This window comes from Panthera uncia, assembly GCF_023721935.1.
Source record: "Panthera uncia isolate 11264 chromosome C1 unlocalized genomic scaffold, Puncia_PCG_1.0 HiC_scaffold_4, whole genome shotgun sequence".
Classification (NCBI taxonomy): Eukaryota; Metazoa; Chordata; class Mammalia; order Carnivora; family Felidae; genus Panthera; species Panthera uncia.
In genome coordinates, this window is record NW_026057585.1 from 73759168 (window position 1) to 73781733 (window position 22566).

At 38.6% G+C, this 22566-nt stretch overlaps 1 long non-coding RNA gene across 1 annotated transcript in view; it reads right to left on the reverse strand.

The window, feature by feature from the left end:
• The window catches only part of LOC125913540 (uncharacterized), a 30729-nt gene extending 8468 nt beyond the window's left edge, over positions 1 to 22261 (reverse strand). Inside the window, exons 1-3 of the long non-coding RNA XR_007455044.1 lie at positions 22221 to 22261; positions 21178 to 21236; positions 9429 to 9515 (exon numbers count right to left, since the gene is read on the reverse strand). This is a non-coding gene — a long non-coding RNA (uncharacterized LOC125913540). The remainder of the gene's footprint in view (positions 1 to 9428; positions 9516 to 21177; positions 21237 to 22220) is intronic.
• Positions 22262 to 22566: the final 305 nt, after the last annotated feature.

A 22566-nucleotide genomic window follows, 5' to 3' on the forward strand; every position in this document is an offset into this window, starting at 1 on the left:
AAAAAAAAAAAAAAAAAAAAAAAAAAAAAAAAAAAAAAAAAAAAAAATCAGCAGGCTTTGCTCTAGGAGAGCCCAGAGGGCAATAGGAAACAGAGTCACTGCCATTAAAGAGCTAGCATGACAGACAACCCATGGAGATGCAGTGTAGAAGCAGCAGCTGGAAAAATGTCTGGGGCCTATGGGAGGGAGAAAGATATCCAGATCCAGGAGGCACTGAGATCTCCCAACAAAATCAACCCGAGGAGGTTCACACCAAGACACAGTTATCAAAATAGCAGAAAGTAGCAATGGAGAATTTTGAAAGCAGCAAAAGATAAGACAGTTATATACAAGGGAAACCCCATATGGCTATAAGTGGATTTTTCAGTAGAAACTTTGCAGGACAGAAGGGAATGGCATGATATGTTCAAAGGGGTGAAAGAAAAAAAAAATCTACAGCCAAGAATACTTCTATCCACTAAGGCTATCATTGAGAATAAAAGAGAGAAAGAATTTCCCAAACGGAAGCTAAAGGGGTTCTTGACCACTAAACCAGCCCTACAAGAAATGTTAAAGGGGACTCTGAGTGGAAAGGAAAGATCATAAGAATAAGAAAAGTAGGAAGCACAAAAGCAGTAAAAATAAGTGTATCTGTAAAACTCAGCCAAGGGACTCACAACAAAAAAAGATGTAAAGTATGACACCATGTACCTAAAATGTAGGGGGTGGGAAAGAGTAAAGAATGGACTCAAACTTAAGTGACCACCAACTTAGTGTAGACTGCTATATGCAGAACATGTTCTATACAAACCTAATGGTAACCACAAATCAAAAACCAGTAATAAATGTGCAGAAAGGAAAGGAATCCAAGTACATCACTAAAGAAAGCCAACTTACGGTGAGAGAAGAAAGCAATGGAAAAAAGGAACAGATAAGATCTACAAAAACAACCATAAAACAACAAAATGGCAACAAAATATCAATAATTTCTTTGAATGTAAATGGACTAAATGCTGTAATAAAAAGATATAGGGTGATGGACTAGATAATAAAAACAAGACCCATCTATATGCTGCCTCCAGGAGACTCATTTCAGATCTATAGGTACATGCAGATTGAAAGCAAGGGGATGGAGGTGCCTGGGTGGCTCAGTTGGTTAAGTGTCTGACTCTTGATTTCAGCTTAGGTCATGATCTCACAACTCATGAGTTCGAGCCCCACATCACACTCCATGCTGACAGTGTAGAGCCTGTTTGGGATTTTCTCTCTCTCCCTCTCTTTCTTCCCCTCTCCCGCTCACACTCTAAGTAAATAAACTTTTTTTTAAAAAACGAGGGGATGGGAAACATTTATCACGCAAATGGATGTGAAAAGAAAGCCAGAGTAGCAATACTTATATCAGACAAAATAGACTTTAAAACAAGGATTGTAACAAGAGACAAAGAAAGATATTATGTAATCATCAAGGGGACAATCCAACAAGAAGACATAACAATGGTGAATATTTAGACACCCAGCATAGAAGCACCCAAATACATAAAATAGTTAATAACAAACACAAAGAAACTGATAGTAATACAATACTAGTAGGGGACTTTAACACCTCACTTACATCAATGGACAGGTTATCTAAAAGGAAAATCAATAAGAAAACAGTGACTTTGAATGACATACTAGACCAGATGGATTTAGTAGATATATTCAGAACATTCCATTCTAAAACATCAGAATACACATTCTTTTCAAGTGAACATGGAACATTGTCCAGAATAGATCACATATTAGGCCACAAAACAAGTATCAACAAATTCAAAAAGATCAAAGTCATACCATACATCTTTTCTGACCACAATGCAATGAAACTGGAAATCAACCACAAGAAAAAATCTGGAAAGAGCACAAATACATGGAGGTTAAATAATGTGTTACTAAACAATGAATGGATCAACCAAAAAATCAAAAAATACATAAGGATAAGTGAAAATGAAAACACAATGATTCAAAATCTTTGGGATGCAGGAAAAGCAATTCTAAGAGGGAAGTTTACAGCAGTACAAGCCTACCTCAGGAAGCAAGGTTGGGGATAGGGTTAAGGTGAGGGTTACACAACCTAACCTTACACCTATAGGAGCTAGAAAAAGAAGAAAAAACCCAAAACTAGCAGAAGGACAGAAATTATAATAAATATTAGAGCAGAAATAAATGATACAGAAACTAAAAAAAACAATAGAACAGATCAATGAAACCAGGAGCTAGTTCTTTGGGAAGATCAACAAAATCAATAAGGCTCTGGCCAGACTCATCACAAAAAAAGAGGACTCAAATAAAATCAGAAACAAAAGAGGAGAAATAACAATCAACACCACAGAAATACAAAGGATTGTAAGAGAATATTATGAGAAATTATATGCTAACAAATTGGACAACCTAGAAGAAATGGATAAATTCCTAGAAAGCTACCTAGGAATTGCTAGATTGAACTACCTTCAATCTACCAAAATTGAAGCAGGAATAAATAGAAAATTTGAACAGACCAATTACCAGCAGTGAATTGAATCAGTAATCAAAAAACTCCCAGAAAAAAAAAACAAAAAACAAAAAACAAAAAACAAAAAACAAACCCAGGACCAGTTGGCTTCACAGATTAATTCTGCCAAACATTTAAAGAAGAGTTAATACCTGTTCTTCTCAAACTTTTCCAAAATATAGAAGGGAAAGAAAATGTGCAAATTCATTCTATGAGGCCAGCATTACCCCAATTCCAAAACTAGACAAAGACATCACAAAAAAAGAGAACTATAGGACAATACCTCTGATGAGCACAGATACAAAAATATTAGCAAACCGAATCCAACAATACATGAAAAAATCAATCATTATGATCAAGTGGGATTTATTCCTGGATGGCAAGGGTGGTTCAATTTTCACAAATCAATTCAATGTGACACATCACATCAATAAGAGAAAGGATAAAAACCATATGATCATTTCAATAGACACAGAAAAAGCATTTGACAAAGTACAACATCCAGTCATGATAAAAACACTCAACAAAGTAGGTTTAGAGAGAACATATCTCAACAAAATAAAAGCCTTATATGAAAAACCCACAGTGAACATCCAACTCAATAGGGGGAAACTGAGAGCTTTCCTCCTAAGGTCAGGAACAAGACAAGGATGTCCACTCTCACCACTTTTATTCAACATAGTGATGGAAGTCCTAGCTGCAGCAATCATACAAGATGAAGGAATAAAAGGCATCTAAATTGGTAAGTAAGAAGTAAAACTTTCACTTTTTGCAGATGACAAGATACTATATATAGAAAACCCTAAAGACTACACCAAAAAACTATTAGAACTGATACATAAATCCAATAAAGTTGCAGGATACAAATGCAATATATAGAAATCTGTTGCATTTTTATACACCAATAACAAAGTGTCCGAAAGAGAAATTAAGAAAATAATCTCATTTACAATTGCACTAAAATGAATAAAATACCTAGGAATAAGCTTAACCAAGGAGGTAAAAGACCTATACTCTGAAAACTATAAGACATTGATCAGAGAAATTAAAGACAACACAAATAGGGGCGCCTGGGTGGCGCAGTCGGTTAAGCGTCCGACTTCAGCCAGGTCACGATCTCGCGGTCCGTGAGTTCGAGCCCCGCGTCGGGCTCTGGGCTGATGGCTCGGAGCCTGGAGCCTGTTTCCGATTCTGTGTCTCCCTCTCTCTCTGCCCCTCCCCCGTTCATGCTCTGTCTCTCTCTGTCCCAAAAATAAATAAAAAAAAAAAACGTTGAAAAAAAAAATTTTTTTTTTAAATAAAAAAAAAAAAGACAACACAAATAAATGGAAAGATACAGCATGGTCACGGATTGGGAAAACAAGTATTGTTAAAATGTCCATACTATCCAAAGCTTTTGGAATGTTGTTCAAACTGGGATGCCCAGGTGGCTTAGTTGATTAAGCATCTGACTCTTAATTTTGGCTGAGGTCATGATCTCATGGTTCACGGGATCAAACCCCACGTTGGGCTCTGTACTGACAGCATGGAGCCTCCTTGGGATTCTCTCTCTCCCTCTCTGCCCCACTCACATGCTTTCTCTAAATAAATAAATAAACTTAAAAAAGAATATTGTTTGAACTTAAGTGACCATCAACTTAATATAGATTGCTATAGAGGTGCCCAGGTGGCTCAGCCGGTTGAGCACCCAACTTCAGCTCATGTCATGATCTCACAGTTTTATGAGTTCAAGCCCTGTTCCAGGCTCTGTGCTGACAGCTCAGAGCCTGGAGCCTGCTTCGGATTCTGTGTCTCCCTCTCTCTGCCCCTCCCCTGCTTGTACTCTGCCTCTCTCTCTCAAAAATAAATAAACATTAAAAAACATTTTTTTTATCCTCAAAAAACTAAAAATAGAACTACCCTACAACCCAGCAATTGCACTACTAGGCATTTATCCAAGGGATACAGGTGTGCTGTTTCGAAGGGACACATGCACCCCCATGTTTACAGCAGCCCTATCAACAATAGCCAAAGTGTGGAAAGAGCCCAAATGTCCATCGATGGATGAATAGATAAAGAAGATGTGGTATATATATACAATGGAGTATTACTCGGCAATCAAAAAGAATGAAATCTTGCCATTTGCAACTATGTGGATGGAACTGGAGGGTATTATGTGAAGTGAAATTAGAGAAAGGCAAAAATCATATGACTTCACTCATATGAGGACTTTGAGACAAAACAGATGAACATAAGGGAAAGGAAACAAAATAATATAAAAACAGGGAGGGGGACAAAACAGAAGAGACTCATAAATATGGAGAACAAACTGAGGGTTACTGGACGGGTTGTGGGAGGGGGGATGGGCTAAATGGGTAAGGGGCACTAAGGAATCTACTCCTGAAATCATTGTTGCACTATATGCTAACTAATTTGGATATAAATTTAAAAAAATAAAAAATAAAACAATAAAAAAATGTTTAATAAAAAAATAGATTGCTATCTACACAGTCTATGATGATAACCACAAATCAAAAACCTAAAATAAATACACAAAAAATAAAGAGAAAAGAATCCAATCATAATGCTAAAGAAATCCAGTAAGCCACAAAGGAAGAGAGCAAGAGAAGAGGAAAGGAATAGAGAAGAACTATAACCAAAAAAAAAAAAAAAAAATGGCCATAAGTACATGCTTATCTATAATTACTTTAAATGTAAATAGACTAAATGCTCCAATCAAAAGACAGGGTGACTGAATGGATTAAAAAACAAGACCCATCTATATGCTGCCTATGAGAGACTCACTTCAGACCTAAAGACTCAAAGAGACTGAAAGTGAAGGAATGGAAAACGATACCCATGCAATAAAAAGGGAAAAAGAGCTGGAATAACAATACTGATATCAGACAAAATAGACGTTAAAACAAAGGCTGTAGCAAGAGACAAATAGGGTAGTACATAATGATAAAGTGATCAATCCAACATGAGGGTATAGCAATTGAAAATATCTATGCACCCAATATAGGAGCACCTAAATACATAAAGCAAATAGTAACAGACATAAAGGGAAAAAATGACACTAATACAGCAATAGCAGGGGACTTTCACACCTCACTTAAATCAATAGATGGATGATCAAGACAGAAAATCATTAAGGAAACAGTGCTTTGGAAGATACATTAGACCAGACAGACCTAACAGATATATACAGAATGTTCTATCTAAAAACAGCAGTATACACATTCTTTTTGAGTGCACATGGAACATTCTCCAGGATAGATCACGTTAGTCCACAAAATAAGTCTCAATAAATTTAAGACTGAAATCACATCAAGCAAGTTTTCTGACCAAACGATATGAAACTAGAAAACAACACTAAGAAAAAAAAAAACACGAAAAAACACAAACACACAGAGGCTAGACAACATGCTACTGAACACCAATGGATCAATGAAGAAATCAAAGAGGAAACAAAAAATACTTGGAGACCAGTGAAAATGAAAACATAATGGTCCAAAATCTTTGGAACACAGCAAAAGGAGTTCTAAGAGGGAAGGTTATAGAGATGCAGGCCTACCAAAAGAAACAAGAAAAATCTCATATGAACAATCTAACCTTATACCTAAAAGAATTAAAAAAAGAACAAACCCTTGGGTTAGGAGAAAGTAGGAAATAATAGAGTGGAAGTATATGATACAGATAAAAAAAAATAGAAAAGATCAATGAAACCAAGAACTGTTCTTTGAAAAGATTAAAAAAAAAAAAAAAGCTGAGAAACCTTTAGCCATACTCATCAGGAATAAAACAGAACTGAAATAAATAAAATCAGAAATGAAATAGGAGAGGTAATAACTGAGACCACAGAAATACAAAGAATTATAAGACACTACTATTAAAAAATTATATGCAAACAAATTGCACATCCTAGGAGAAATGGATAAATTCCTAGAAACACATTCATCCAAAACTAAATCTGAAAGAAATAAAACATCTGAACAGACTGATTACTACTGATTCAATTAACAAAATTGAATTGGTAAATTCCCAACAAATAAAAGTCTGGGACCAGATAGCTTCACAGATAAATCCTGCCAAACATTTAATGAAGAGCTAATACCTGTTCTTAAACTATTCTAGAAAATAGAAGAGGAAAGAAAGCCTCCAAATTCATTCTATGAGACCAGAATTACCTTGATACAAAGATAGACAAGACACTATAAAAAAAGAAAACTCTAGGCCAATATCCCTGATGAACACACATGTAAAATTCCTCAACAAAATAATAAGCAAATCAAATTCAACAATACAATTAAAAGGATCATTCACCATGATCAAGAGGGATTTATTCCAAGGATGCAAAAGTGGTTCAATATTCTCAAATAAGTCAATGTGATACATCACATTGACAAGAGAGAGGATAAAAACCACAGGATTATTTCAATAGATGCAGAAAAGGCATCTGACAAAGTAAAACATCCATTCATGATAAAAACTCTCAACAAAGTAGGTTTAGAGGGAAAATATCTCAACATAATAAAGGCCATAAATGATAAACACAGTGTTAACATCATACTCAATGGTGAAAAACTGAAAGCATTTCTTCAAAGATCAGGAACAAGACAAAGATATCTACTCCCACCACTTTTATTCAACATAGTAGGGGAAGTCCTAGCTGCAACAATTAGACAAGAAAAAGAAATAAAAGGCATCCAAATTGATGAGGAAGTAAAATTGTCACTATTTACAGATGACATGATATGATATGTTTAAAAACGCCACCAAAAAACCCTTCTAGAGCTGATAAATGAATTCAGTAAAGTTGGAGTTTACAAAATTAATATACAGATATCTGCTGCATTTCTTTTTTATCTTTGCATTTCTATACACTAATAATGAAGTAGCAGAAAGAAAAATTAATCCCATTTACAACTGCACCAAAAAGAATACCAAGGAATAAACTTAACCAAAGACATGAAAGATCTATACTCTGAAAATGATAAGACACTGATGAAGGAAACTGAAGACAACATAAACAAATGGAAAGATATACGTGCTCGTGGATTGGAAGAATTAATATTGTTAAAATGCCCACTGTACCCAAAGCAAGCTACCAATGAAATCCTAATCAGAATACCAATACTATTTTTCATGGCAGAACAAATAATCCTAAAATTCATATTGAACCACAAAAGATCCTGAACAGCCAAAGCAATCTTGAGAAAGAAGAATAAAGCTAGAGGTATCACAATCCCAGATTTCAAGATATACTACAAAGCTACAGCAATCAAAACAGTGTGATACTGGCACAAAAATAGACACAAGATCAACAGAATAGGATAGAGAGCCCAGAAACAAACCCACGCCTATATATGGTCAATCTATGACAAAGGAGGCAAAAATATACAACGGGGGAAAGATAGTCTCTTCAATACTGGACAGCTACATGCATAAAAATGAAATTGGACCACTTTCTTATACCATACACAAAAATAAACTGAAAATGGATTAAAGACTTAAATATGAGACCCGAAACCATAAAATTCCTGAAGGAAAACATAGGCAGTAATCTCTTGGATGTTAGCCTTAGCAACGTATTTATGGATATGTCTCCTGAGGCATGGGAAACAAAAGCAAAAATAAACTATTGGGGCTACACCAAAATAAAAAGCTTTTCATAGCAAAGGAAACCATCAACAAAACAAAAAGGCAACCAATTGAATGAGAGAAGATATTTGCAAATGACACATCCGATAAGGGGTTAATATCCAAATATTTAAAAACTTCTACAACTCAACACCAAAAAAACAATCTGATTAAAAAACGGACAGAAGATGCGATTAGACATTGTTCCAAAGAAGACATCCAGATGGCCAACAGACACAGGAAAAGATGTTCAACATCACTCATCATCAGGGAAATCCAAATAAAAACCACAATGAGATATCACCTCATACCGGTCAGAATGGCTAGTACCAAACAGGGAATTAAGTGTTGGCGAGGATCTGGGGAAAAGGGAAGCCTTATGCTCTGTTGGTGAGAATGCAAACTGATGCAACTACTATGGAAAACAGGATGGAGGTTCCTCAAAAATTTAAAAACAGAAATATCATAGGATCCAGTAATTCCACTACTGGATATTTACCCAAAGAAAATGAAAACATTAATTCAAAATGATATATACAGCCCTATGTTCACTGCAGCATTATTTACAATAGCTGAGATATGGAAGTAATCCAAGAGTCCACTGGCAGATGAATGGATAAGGAAAATGAGGTATATACATATACAATGGAATATTACTTAGTCATAAAAAAATAAGATCTTGCAATTTGCAATAGCATGGATGGAGAATACTATGCTAAGTGAAACAAGTCAGACAAGAAAGACAAATACTTTATGATTTCACTTATATGTGGCATCTAAAAAACAATACAAACGAAGTAACAGTAACAACAACAACAACAACAAAAACCCAGAGAACAGATTCATAAATAGAGAACAAACTGGTGGTTGTCAGAGGGAAGATGGAAAGGGGGATGGGCAACATAGGTGAAGGGGATTAAGAGGTACAGACTTCCAATTACAAAATACATAAGTCATGGAGATGAATACTACAGCATAGGGACAGTCAATAATATTGTAACAACATTGCATAGTGACAGATGGTAAGTGCACTTATCATGGTGATCATTGTGTAATGTATAGAATTGTCAAATCACTATGTTGTGCACCTGAAACCAATACAACATTGTATATCGACTATATTTCAATAAAATTTTTTTTTAAATAGTGATTTGGATACTCTGATATTTGAATCTCAAGCCCTTACTTAGTTAAAAACTTTAAGAGCCCACAGATTTTAAACACCATGGTAGCAAAAATCCTCCAAAGAGTGGTTGTCCTCACCCACTAAGACCAGGTTGTCATAGATTTCCAGCATCACCTCTTTATGTAGGGCCCTTTGTGTGGGGTCTAGTTGCCTCCACTCCTCAGTGAAGTCCATGGCCACATCCTTGAATGTAACAGGTTCCTAAAATACCAAAGAACAGTAATTCCTCTTAAGCATCTACACCAATGATTGTGGTACAAAAGGCTAAACTTGGGAACACTGACAAAGGTAGACAGAATAAAGAAAACTTCAGAGTTCTGCCCCAAGACATAAGAATAATTAAAAGAGAGGTGCCTGGGTGGCTCAGTTGGTTAAGCCTCCAACTTCAGCTCAGGTCATGATCTTGTGGTTCATGGGTTCAAGCCCCGCGTCGGGCTCTGTGCTGACAGCTCAGAGCCTGGAGCCTGCTTTGGATTCTGTGTTTCCCTCTCTGTCTGCCCCTCCCCTGCTCATGCTCTGTCTCTCTCTCTCAGAAATAAATAAACATTAAAAAACTAAAACATTTTAAAAGATAACATCTTATGCAGAGGTTCACTAACCCTAATAATACGAAGAGCTCTTAAAAGTCAATTAGAAGAAAAAATTGGCATTCTCTCTCTCCCTCTCTCTCTGCTCCTTCCCCACTCATACATGCACTCTCTGAAAATAAATAAACTTAAAAAAAAAAAACCGTACAAGTGAAAAGTGATCTGAATAATCTCTAAAAGAAAAATAAATGGCCAATCAACATCAGGTAAAAACTTTGGAGAACAATTTGGCGGTATCTATCAAACATATACTTTGATCTAACATTCCCAATTCTAGAAATCCTCATTAAGATAATCAATGACTTCCTTGCTAATAGATCCAATGGAAAGCTTTCAAGCTTTTTTATGCTTGACTTTTCACATTATTTGGCTCCACCCACATGGTCTTCCTCAAAACTCTCTCCTCCTAGAGCCTGGATATTATAGCAACCCAGTTTTTCTCCTGACTCTCTGATCACTCTTTCTCAATCTCTTTTTCTACTCATCAATGTTGGGGTTCCCAGGCCCTCCTCTCGCTCTCCCTATGTGATCTCATCTATTCTGACAACTTCAAATGCTTTCAAATACTGGCAACTCTCAAATGCACTTTGGCAGCCAAGACCTCAAGCCAGACCTAGAGTTCCAGACCCCATTAGCTACATGATGAACATCCAGTGTGAAGTAGGTAATCTATTAATATCTACCAAATGAAATAAATACCCACCTGCATGTTTCAAAGCCATCTAAATCAACCTGCTCAATTCTGACTTTATCTCCCTTTCCAGATCTGCTTCCCTCCCAATGTTCCCTAATTCAGGCAACCACACCTCCACCACTCAGATGTTCAAGTCAGCAAAAGAGGCACCATCATTTCCTTCCTCTGTGTCCTCTCTCACACCTGCTCCATCACTAAATCTTCCTAAAGATCTCTCTTCTCTCTGCTGACACCACTTTTCTGAGCCACCACCTCACCTAACTAGTTTATACCATCTTGCCTCCCTGCAACATAACCTCTACTCTGGCCCCTCTTATTGTGACCAGTCCTTAAATAGTTGTGTTCCTCAAGACTTTTCTCTAGTTACCTTCTTTTTCTTCTTTTGTCACATATTGGCTGGATGATCTTAACCAAGCCCATGACTTTAGTCACCACATACATGGTGACAACTCATAAATTTGTATCTTTAACCTGGATCTGTCTCAGACCTTGATATCTTTCTTCTAGACTTCTTTAATTGGATGTCCCAGAGGCACTTCAAAGTGTCTTCTAACTCCCCCTCCACACACACACACGCAAACACACAAGTACATACACATTCCATCTCCTCTGTTTCTTATCACAGTGAAGAGTTCACCATTCACCCAGCCGCCCAAAACTTGTGTTGCAGCCTTAACCAGGCCCCTTTCCCCCACCCATAGTGTTTTATCTGTTTTAGATACAAACTTGAAGATGTCCATATTCTTTATATACTTATTTATCTACACAACCAGCTTCCATTTCATTTCAAAGTTATAGTTCAACATTAAGTTCACTGAACTCTGCCTAATTAGGCACGCTAACAGATACATTTATTATTAAACAAATCTAAGGATCCCTTGATCTATCATTCTTTTTTGGCAACCCAGCAACTTTAAACACCCTAAGTCTAAGGAATTTTTCACCTTATGAATCTGTGTGTCCTCAAGATAAAAGCCAGAAACTTGCTTGCCAGCATCCCTCGTAGCTTGATCAGCCAACCAGAGGTACTTGCACAAGTTTTTAATTCAGAAGCTAATGGTTGGAAAGAGTAAGGACAGCATCAGAGGCATCTAGTTACAGAAGCAGTCGAAGCAAATGTTCTAGGGGTGGTGTTTGCAGCCCTGGGTCAGCAGTGCAAACTGAGTGCCCAGCAGAAGTGGTTGCTCCATTGGGATGGTCCAACTGTGGGATTTGAGCATCGTTCCAAATTGTGTGGCTTCCAGGCCTGTCTTTCTGGCCTTTGAAGAGAGTCTGCGAGCTACCAAATATCCCTCAATAAATTCCTTTTAGCTAATGAGGATTTTGGCTATTTGAACAGTTGGCATTAGAAAAATCTATTACTTATGTAATCATAGCAAGTGAAAAAGGAAAATTTATGTGATCATCTCACAGGATGGCAAAACAACATTTAATAAAATAAACTTCTGTGTCAACTATACTTCAATTAAAAGAAAGAAAAAAGAAAATAAACGTCCAATTTAAAAACCCTTCTAAAGGACAATGGTTTAGGTAGTTGGGGTGCATTGGTGAAATAAACAGACGAAATATAAACCAAAATGAGAATAACATATCAACATGCGATGATGATTTTTTTTAAAACAACAGCCATTTGCTTAGGAGTTCAAAACCCTTCTGATCATATTGATGATCTTTTGACCCCCATTTTCACAAAATTTATAGTTCTTACTTGACTAGGAAGATATCATTCCTATTTTCAAGCAAACTTATAGATTCTTGAACTATCTTATAGACTAACTACTGACTGTAAACATAGCTGCATTCATACCCAAATAGAGTGGCTAGGTATTAAAATGCCCTTCATAAGAACTGGCAGTTTGCACAATAGACGAGCATGTGTCCTATGAACTGAAAATGATTTTATGGGATTAATGAAAAGCTAGTGCTTTTCTTCCCAATTACTGTACTATAAGACAACCAATATGAATAAGGATGTGACAGATCTTTTAGTGTGCTTATTTGTATTTATTATGGTTCTAGAAGAAAGATTAAGTTGTACTGTAGGAAGACTCTAAGAATGAAATTCAATGCCTTTTATAAAGATTTAAAATAATTCACTAATGATTTGTCAATCTTGAAATTCAAACATCAGCATCAATAATATTCAGTGTATAATAATCATAACTCATTTTCTAGGACTATGTATTATATGTGACTTAAAGACTGAAAATTAATAAAGGAAACCTCGGTTAGAATGGAGTCAGGAGGCCAGCAGGGGGAGCTCTCACACACTACCAGCCGATAAACTGCAGACCCAACAGAAGCACCGGTACCTTGCAAGTCCACACTACTTTAGCTACTACTTCGCTATCCCAGCAGAAGGAAGAAAGGTTTCCTCCTTCCCTGACAACAGCCCAGCCAATGAGAGGCTGTCACAACTCAGCCACTATATGGGGCACCTGGGTGGCTCAGTTAAGTGTCTGGCTCTTGATTTTGGCTCAGGTCATAATCTCACAGTTCATGAGATCGAGCCTCACATCAGGCTCTGCACTGATAGCATGGAGCCTGATTGGGATTTTTTTCTCTCTCCTCTCTCTGCTCCTTCCCTGCTTGTGCGTGGGTGCTGTCTCTCGCGCACGCGCGCTCTCTCTCTCTCTCTCTCTCTCTCCCTCTCTCTGAAAATAAATAAATAAACTTTAAAAAGCCACTATTCAAAATTCCTAGTTTACTCCAATGGACTTTTTGTTTATAACAGCCCTCCCAACTTCCCCCACCCCCTTCCTCTATAAAAGAGCATTCCTCTCCTTTGTTCTATAGACTTGACTATGGCTTTGCCTTAGCTTGCTTGTCTCTGGTTGCAATTCTCTGCTATTCTTGAATAAACCCATTTTTTGCTGGCAAAATAAGTGGTAGTTTTAAAAAGATATATTTAAGACATATGTTCTAGATAACTAGCCCCTATCTTAATTCTGTTTCTCAATCATCACAAACTTATTTCCTCTATGTCATTTGTTATTCATGCAGTGAATTAATGCAAAATTGCTACATCCAGAGATATAGCAACCTCAGAAACAAAGCTGATCGAAATAAATTCCCAGTAATTAGGCGTGTTCATACAGTAGCCCTCATTTTCTTTCTTTCTCTTTTTAATGTTCATGTAGTTTTGAGAGAGAGCGAGTGCGAGTGGGGGAGGTACAGAGAAAGAGGGGAACAGAGGATCCAAAGCGGGCCCTGCACTGATAGCAGAAAGCCCAATGCGGGGCTAGAACTCACAAACCATGAGACCATGCCTGAGACAAAGTAGGATGCTCAACCAACTGAGCCACCCAGTTGCCCCTGTATCAGCCAATTTCAATTCTTAATCATGAGAAGCGTTTGGGAACTCCCTGTAAAAATGAAAATATTCACATTGGTCTTGAATATAGAAACAATGCTAATATTTTGGCTTGGTCTTGAATATCAGGATATTGACTATTTGTTAAAGAGTCTGTTTTATAAATTTACAAATATAAAATTGGATTTATCTGTAGTCAATAATGAATAATCACATCAGTTACATTTTGTTGTTTTCTAAAATGCATTCCTAAATATAATAGAGATGTATCATTATAAATGCCTAAAGCCACAGTTTTTAACGCCCAACGCTAGGTTTTATTTCGGCTGTTAAAGAAAAAGTAACATCAAGTGTATATACAGCTGTACCACTACCAAGTATGTGGAAAAACCACTGGCAGTGTTGAAATGTCTCATGTTTATAAAGATCCTACACTCAGTGAGCAGTACTAACACACATAAATTAACTGCTGATATAAATATATAGTCTAAGTCTCTGTTCTGGTTGATCTTATGTAAAGAAAGTACAACCTCTGGTTCTTCTTCATATTCCTTGTTTCTAGAATGTCTGTGCAATACAGCTGTACTACCACTTGGTTGGGGATTTTTTTCTCAATGCTGCGTACTCTCTTTACATATATAAAACCCCACCAATGTAGCTCACTAATTTGGCAGAGTGCTAGCTTGCATTCTAGGCTAGACAACTTAAATTATGACCTCCCCCCCACACCAGGGTATGTACTAATATAATTACTATTCATATATGGTAAGAAAACTTGATAATAAAACAACAAACATCTCTAATAACCCTCTGCCCCCCAAAAGGGAGTCACATTTCATTTGCTATTTTTTTCTGATAACAAAAGTGCTATAGAAAATAAGAGAAAACTACAGGAAAAAAAATACAAAATACATAATCACATTTTCCAAAAGAACTGCTATTTATATTCTGGCATACATATGTAGATTTTTTAATTGGGAATATTCTTTACAGCTTAAAAATAATTTTCTCTTAAAATATCATGAACATTTTCCCTTGTTAGTAACTATTCTTCTACATCTTGTTTTTTTTTTTTTTTAATTTTTTTTTTAACGTTTATTTATTTTTGAGACAGAGAGAGACAGAGCATGAATGGGGGAGGGGCAGAGAGAGAGGGAGACACAGAATCGGAAGCAGGCTCCAGGCTCTGAGCCATCAGCCCAGAGCCCGACACGGGGCTCGAACTCGTGGACCGCGAGATCGTGACCTGAGCTGAAGTCGGAGGCTTAACCGACTGAGGCACCCAGGCGCCCCCTTCTACACCTTGTTAATAGCGACAGAGTGGTTCATGTTATGGTTACATCATTATTTACTTAACAATTTCCCTATATTGAACACCTCAACTTCTTCCCAATTTTTATTACTATACTGATACTGCAAGTTTTATCACTGTATTTCAAATGTATTTACTTATCAACTTTTTCCTTTGGGTAGATTCCTAGAAGTAGAATTGCTAGGTCAAAGATATAGGCACTTTAAAGACTTCTGACACATATTTCCCAAAGCCCTCCAAAAAGTTTGTGGCAAAAGGACATTTAATTTAAAAGTATTTGGCAGTCTCAGTTTACCAGAAAGTGTTTTTAAAAAACACATACCTGGAGGCGCCTGGGTGGCTCAGTTAGTTAAGAGTCCAACTCTTGATTTCGGTTCAGGTCATGATCTCATGGTTTGTAAGTTCAAGACCTATGTCAGGCTCTGCGCTGACAGCATGGAGCCTGCTTAGGATTCTCTCTCTCCCTCTCTCTTTCTGCCCCTCCCGCACTTATGTGCGTGCACTTTCTTTCAAATAAATTTTTAAAAAGCACTAAAAAACACCTATCTGCCAATGTGATAGGTGGCAAAAATGCCATTTCATTATATTATAATTAACATTTCTTGGATTACTAGTAAAGTTGAAAAATACTAAACCAGATGTAAAAATATTTATAAGTTCACCACAAAACACCTAGGAATAAACCTATCCAAAGAGGTGCAAAATTTGTACACTGAAACCTATAGAAAGCTATAAAAGAAATTGAAGAAGACATTAAAAAATGGAAAAACATTCCATGCTTATGGATTGAAAGACCAAATAATGTTAAAATGTTGATACTACCTAAAGCAATCTCCACATTCAATGCAATTCCTATCAAAATAACATCAGCATTCTTTACAGAGCTAGAAGAAACAATCCTAAAATTTATACAGAACCAGAAAAGATCCCAAATAGCCAAAGCAATCCTAAAAAGAAAACCAAAGCTGGAGGCATCACGATTCCAGACTTCAAGCCATATTACAATGCTGTAATCCTCAAGACAGTATGGTACTGTCACAAAAACAGAGACATAGATCAATGGAACAGAATAGAGAACCCAGAAATGGACCACAAAAGTATGGCCAACTAATCTTTGACAAAGCAGGAAAGAATATCCAATGGAAAAAAGACACTCTCTTCAGCAAATAGTATTGGGAAAACTGGACAGTGACATACAGAAGAATAAACTTGGACCACTTTCTCACACCATACAAAAACAAACTCGAAATGGATGAAAGACCTAAATGTAAGACAGGAAGCCATCAAAATCCTAGAGGAAAAAACAGGCAACAACCTCTTTGGCTTTGGCTGCAGCAAATTCTTACTTGACACGTCTCCAGAGGCAAGGCAAACAAAAGCAAAAATGAACTACTGGGACCTCATCAAGATAAAAAGCTTCTTCACAGTGAAGGAAACAATCAGCAAAACTAAAAGGCAACTGATAGAATGGGAGAAGATATTTACAAATGACATATCAGATGAAGGGTTAGTATCCAAAATCTATAAATAACTTATCAAACTCAACACCCCAAAAACAAATAATCCAATGAAGAAATGGGCAAAGACATGCATAGACAGTTTTCCAAAGAAGACATCCAGATAGCTAACAGACACATGAAAAAATGCTCAACATCACTCATCATCGGGGAAAGAGAAGTGAAAACCACAATGAGATACCGCCTCATATCTGTCAGAATGGCTAAAATTAACAACTCAGGCAACAACAGATGTTGGTGAAGATGCGGAGAAAGAGGAACATTTTTGCACTGCGGGTGGGAATGCAAACTGGTGCGGGCACTCTGGGAAAACAGTATGGAGGTTCCTCAAAAAATTAAAAATAGAACTACCATACGACCCAGCAATAGCACTACTAGGTATTTGTCCAAGGGATACAGGTGTGCTGTTTCCAAGGAGCACACGCACCCAATGTTTACAGCAGGGCTATCAACAATAGCCAAAGTAAGGAAAGAGCCCAAATGTCCATCAACTGATGAATGGATAAAGGAGATGTGGTATACATATATATATAATGGAATATTACTCAGTGATAAAAAAGTGAAATCTTGCCATTTGCAACAATGTGGATGGAACTAGAGGGTATTATGCTAAGCGATATCAGTCAGTCAGAGAACGACAAATATGATTTCACTCATGTGGAATTTAAGATACAAAACAGATGAACATAAGGGAAGGGAAGCAAAAATAATATAAAAACAGGGAGGGAGACAAACCATAAGAGACTCTTAAATACAGAGAACAAACTGAAGGTTGCCGGAGGGGTGTTGGGTGGCGGGATGGCTAAATGGGCAAAGGGCATTAAGGAGGAGACTTGTGGGGCGCCTGGGTGGCTCAGTCAGCTAAGCATCTGACTTCAGCTCAGGTCATGATCTCACGGTTTGTGGGTTTGAGCCCCGCGTCGGGCTCTGTGCTGACAGCTCAGAGCCTGGAGCCTGCTTCCGATTCTGTGTCTCTCTCTCTCTCTGCCCCTCCCCTGCTCGTGCTCTGTCTCTCTCTCTCTCTCAAAAACAAATAAACGTTAAAAAAAAAAAAAAAAAAGGACACCTGTTGGGATGAGCAATGGGTGTTATATGCAAGTGATGAATCACTAAATTCTATTCCTTAAATCATTGTTAAACTATGTTAACTAAATTGGATTTAAGCTAAAAAATACATATTTGGGAGTTCGACAGGTCAATCACACTATTTTACTGAAACAAGTAATTTCACCTAACTAGAAACGATGAAAAAGGATTATTCTTTTCCCCCAAAACCGAAAATGAAAACTATAACAAAACCGCAGAGTGAGCTGAAATTACAGTGGGAGGCAGCTGGAAGGCATAGGTTTGTCCCACAGAGAGATGCCGACAGCAGCACTATTATGTGACACAGAACCTTGTGCCAGCTGCAGGGTGGGGGGTTTAGACTGACTCTAAGGAACTGGAATCATCCCATGTTAGTAGCATCCTCTAAGCTACTACCAGAAATAGAAGCAAATTCCCTCTGGCAGAAAATTTCTCATCGGACTCATGTATATTAAGATCAATCAGTGAGTTCACAATTTAAGTCACCAAAGGTGAGGGTCAGCAGAAAACAAATTTAGACTACCAACAACTATAGATATTTAAACCACCAGATACGGAATCAGAGCAGCAATACATGAATTAGTTGAAAAAATTAAAAAGGCAACCATAAAACGATCAAGCAAAGAAATTACCTGGAAATCACATTCAACTGTGAAAAAACAACAAATTGAACATCTAAAGAGGGCATTAAAAAGCAACTTCTGGGGGGACCTGGGTGGCTCAGTTGGTTAAGCATCTGACTCTTGATTTCAGCTCAGGGCATGATCTCACAGTTAGTGAGATCGAGCCCTGTGTAGGGCTCTGTGCTGACAGTTCGGAACCTGCTTGGGAATCTCTCTCTCCCTCTCTGTCTGCCCCTCCCCTGTGCTCTCTCTCTTTCTCTCTCAAAATAAATAAATAAACTTAAAAAAAAAAAGAAACTTCTAAAGAATGGACTTGAGGAAAAAGAAAATTGATCCCAAAAGGCTAAGAAGGAATGGCAAGCAAATAAGTGATAAATATGTACATAAATCCAGACACTGTACAAAATAATAATTCTAATAATATCTAATTTATTAAGTTAAAAAACAGAATTAAAATGCAGAAAAATAATAGCTTATAAGTCAAGCAAGGATACAATCAGTAACAAAGAGTTTTAAAGTCTCTGCAATATTCTTAAAGTTGTTTATTACCTTTTTTTTTTTTGAGAGAGAGAGTGAGAGAGTGAGCAGGGAAGGGGCAGGGAGAGAGAGAGGGAAAAGGAGAATCTTAAGTAGGTTCAACACTCAACACAGAGCCCAACGTGGGGCTCAACCTCACAATCCTGAGATCATGACCTGAGGCAAAAGCAAGAGTTAGATGCTTAACCAACTGAGCCATCCAGGCACCCCTGAAAGTTGTTTAAATGTAGACTAGCAAATATATGGTACAATTTCAAGGATAATCACCAAAAGAACAGATTTAGGTTATAAATTTAAAACAAGAGGGGGAAAAAAAACCCTTGCCACTTAAAAAAACGATATATAAGAAAAATCAAAGGTAAGAAAGGAGAAAAAAGCAAAAAATGGACAAATATAATTAAAATGTAAGACAGTATAAACACATCAAATACATCAATAATTACACTAAATGTAAATAGACTAAACTTGCCAGTTAAAAAAGCAGAGATGATCAGATTGAGGAGGAGGAGGGAGAATTCAGCCTTAAACTGTTAACAAGAGGGGTGCCTGGATTGCTCAGTTGGTTATGCATCTGACTCTTGATTTCTCCTCAGGTCATTATCTCATGGTTCATAGATTCAAGCCCCGAGTCAGGCTCTGTGCTGCCAGTGCAGAGCCTGCTTGGGATTCTCTCTCACCACCCCCCCACTCTGCCCCTCCCCAATTCATGCTCAAACTCTCTCTCTCTCACACAAAATAAATAAATAGTTAACAAGAGATATACCTAAAGCATAAGGCCACGAAACAGTTGAAAGTATGGAAAAAGATAAACCAGGCAAATAACAACCAAAAGAAAGAATAGCTATATCAATATCAAACAAAGTAGATTTCTAGATAAAAAGCATCACTAGTGAAAAAAAAGGTCACTACATAGAGATTTTTTTAAAAATCCAATTCTCCATGAAGATATCACAACTCTAAATTTGTATATACCTCTTAAAACATCCATGAATTACATTTTTTAGGTTTTTTTTTACATTTATTTATTTTTGAGAGACAGAGTGAGACAAAGTGAGAGTGGGGGAGGGGCAGAGAGAGAGGGAGGCACAGGATAGGAAGCAGACTCCAGGCTCTGATCTGTCAGCACAGAACAGGGCTCAAACCCACAGACCATGAGATCATGACCTGAGCCGAAGTCGGACACTCAACCAACTGACTGAGCCACCCGGGTGCCCCCATGAATTGCATATTTTTAAAGTGTAAATACTGTACAGAGAAACTGACATACCTACTACTCAAAGAAATTCCACACATTTTTTTTTCTAAATTATTGATGGGTCAAGCAAACAAAAATAAATGAACGCATATAGACATTGGCACCTAACATTAGAGAATACATAATTTACTCAAGCACACATGAAACGCTGTAAAAATTGACCATATGTTAGGCCATAAGCAATTATCAACAACAAAAAAAGTAAAGACTTGAAAGAGGTATGGAAGTTCATATACTCAAATCTTCTCTTTAAGAAACAAAAGTTCACCGAAGTCTTCCTCGGGCACCCTTCTCTCACACTGATACCACTGACACTTAAATATAGCTTCTTTCATTTTACTTAGTGTATACATGAGTCGTAATCACCACTTTACACATGTATATATAAGTCTCCCTCAAAGAAACCACATACTTTGAAGAACTGTATCTAAGTCAATTTGTCTTGCTCTTACAAATAAAAAGAGCAACCATAACTAAGTGGACAAATGAAGGAGCAACGCGTTAGGTAGAGAACAAACTTAAAAGGAGGGTATCAGGCCAGAAGGGAGCATTCTCTTTGGAGTCCTTAATTTCATGGATTAGACCCAGCCCTTCGGATGTGGACAATTTACGCCCAGTCCATGGATGAGAAGACCTGTCCATTGACAACATGTACAGCAGACACAAGGGACCTAGAGATGAATACTGGCTTCCCCATTTAATAGCTTATTGAACTTGACAAGTCTCTAAGCCTCACTGGGCCAGTTGATACGTCTGCAAAATGGGAATAATATCCACTTCTCACACCTATTGTGAGAATTAAAAGAAAAGTCAATGTTGAGCGTACCTAGCAGGCAGTAAGTGCTCCATAAAGGTTTCCCTCTCCTTTCCTAAGGGAGAAAGAGGAACTTATGTTCTTCCTCAAGAGTCGGGACTGAAAAAAGGAAAACTGCATCTCACCTGGGAATTGGTCATCTCTTCTTCCTCCTGGGCAAGGTCAGCGAGTTAAGGAGGCAGAGCTGGAGGAGAAAGGAGCCATGAGACATCAAGCCTTCCTTGTAGCTCCCAGAGTGGCCATTGTTTCTGCCTTGTCTGAACCGTTCCCTCAACCATCCTGCCCTATGTTGCTTTCTTTTCTCCACACTGCAGATGGTTCACCATCTCAGCTAACTCGTCTTTCCTCTGTTCTGAGTCAAAACCTCCACGGTCTCTCCCTGTTCTCCGCAAGTGGTCATGTGACCCAAGACTTGCAGCCCCAGCAGCTCCAAAATCCCATCTTCCTCCACACCCCAGTCTTGGCTCAGTTTTGGCAAGGCTCAGGTCACAGGTGTGCCCCCTCAAGGATGGGTTCCAGCTGCTGTGGAGCTGCGGCCTTCATTCATTACAGCATGGCTGGCTCCTACAGCCTGTCCTCGACTGGCATCTTTGTCCTGGGCTCCAAATCTCTGTACCCTCCAGCAAGAGTCTCCGGAAACCCAGCCGGGGTCAGAGTTAACGCTAAGCACCTCTCAGGATACATACCTGCAGGAACTCAGGCTAGGGACCACTGGACACAGGAATGGCAAAGCAGGAGACCTGAGGCACCAAAGAGGGGAGGCCCCCGGGGTACACTGCTCTGTGGGGAGACGCGGGATCGCGGGCCAGACCTGGGGGCGCGCTCAGACCCGAGCGGCCGGCACAGGGTTGTGGAGCCAAACTTGGACTCGGAAAGAGAAAGGGGTCCTGGAGCCACTGGGGCGGCAGATGCCACTAACCCCAGTCGGAGATAAGCAGAGCCAGCTGGAGTGCTTTAGAGTACCTGGAAGGTTCCCACCCTCCACAGCCAAATCTCGGCAGCATATTCTTTTCAGGACCATAGCTCCCGAGGCCCCTGATTTGGAGGTTCAAGTCCCTCCATCGCACCCGCACTCCGATCTCCATCTTCCTGCTGACCCAGGGTGCCCCTGTGAGCCCCAGTCTCTCCGCGAGAAACCGCGGCGATGCGAAGGGCCACCCGGACTCACCAGCCGGCGCCGGCCTGCGCCAAGCCCGCCACCCGGCAGCACTGCGCCTGCGCCGAGCGAGCCCAGGGCACCTCCCACAAGACCCCGCGGCGCACCGCCCCACTGCGGCCCCAGGCCCCGGGTGACCGACCTGCATGGTCCCAGGGTCTGCGGAGGTTCCTCGGCCAGCCCTGTCGGTGCGGAGGTGGGGGTAGAAAAGTCACTTTAAAATATATATATATATTTATTTGAGAGAGAGAGAGCACCAGCAGGGAAGGGAACAGAGGATCTGAAGCGGGCTCTGCCTGGACAGCAGAGAGCCCGATGGGAGGGCTCGAACTCACAAACCTCAGATCATGGCCTGAGC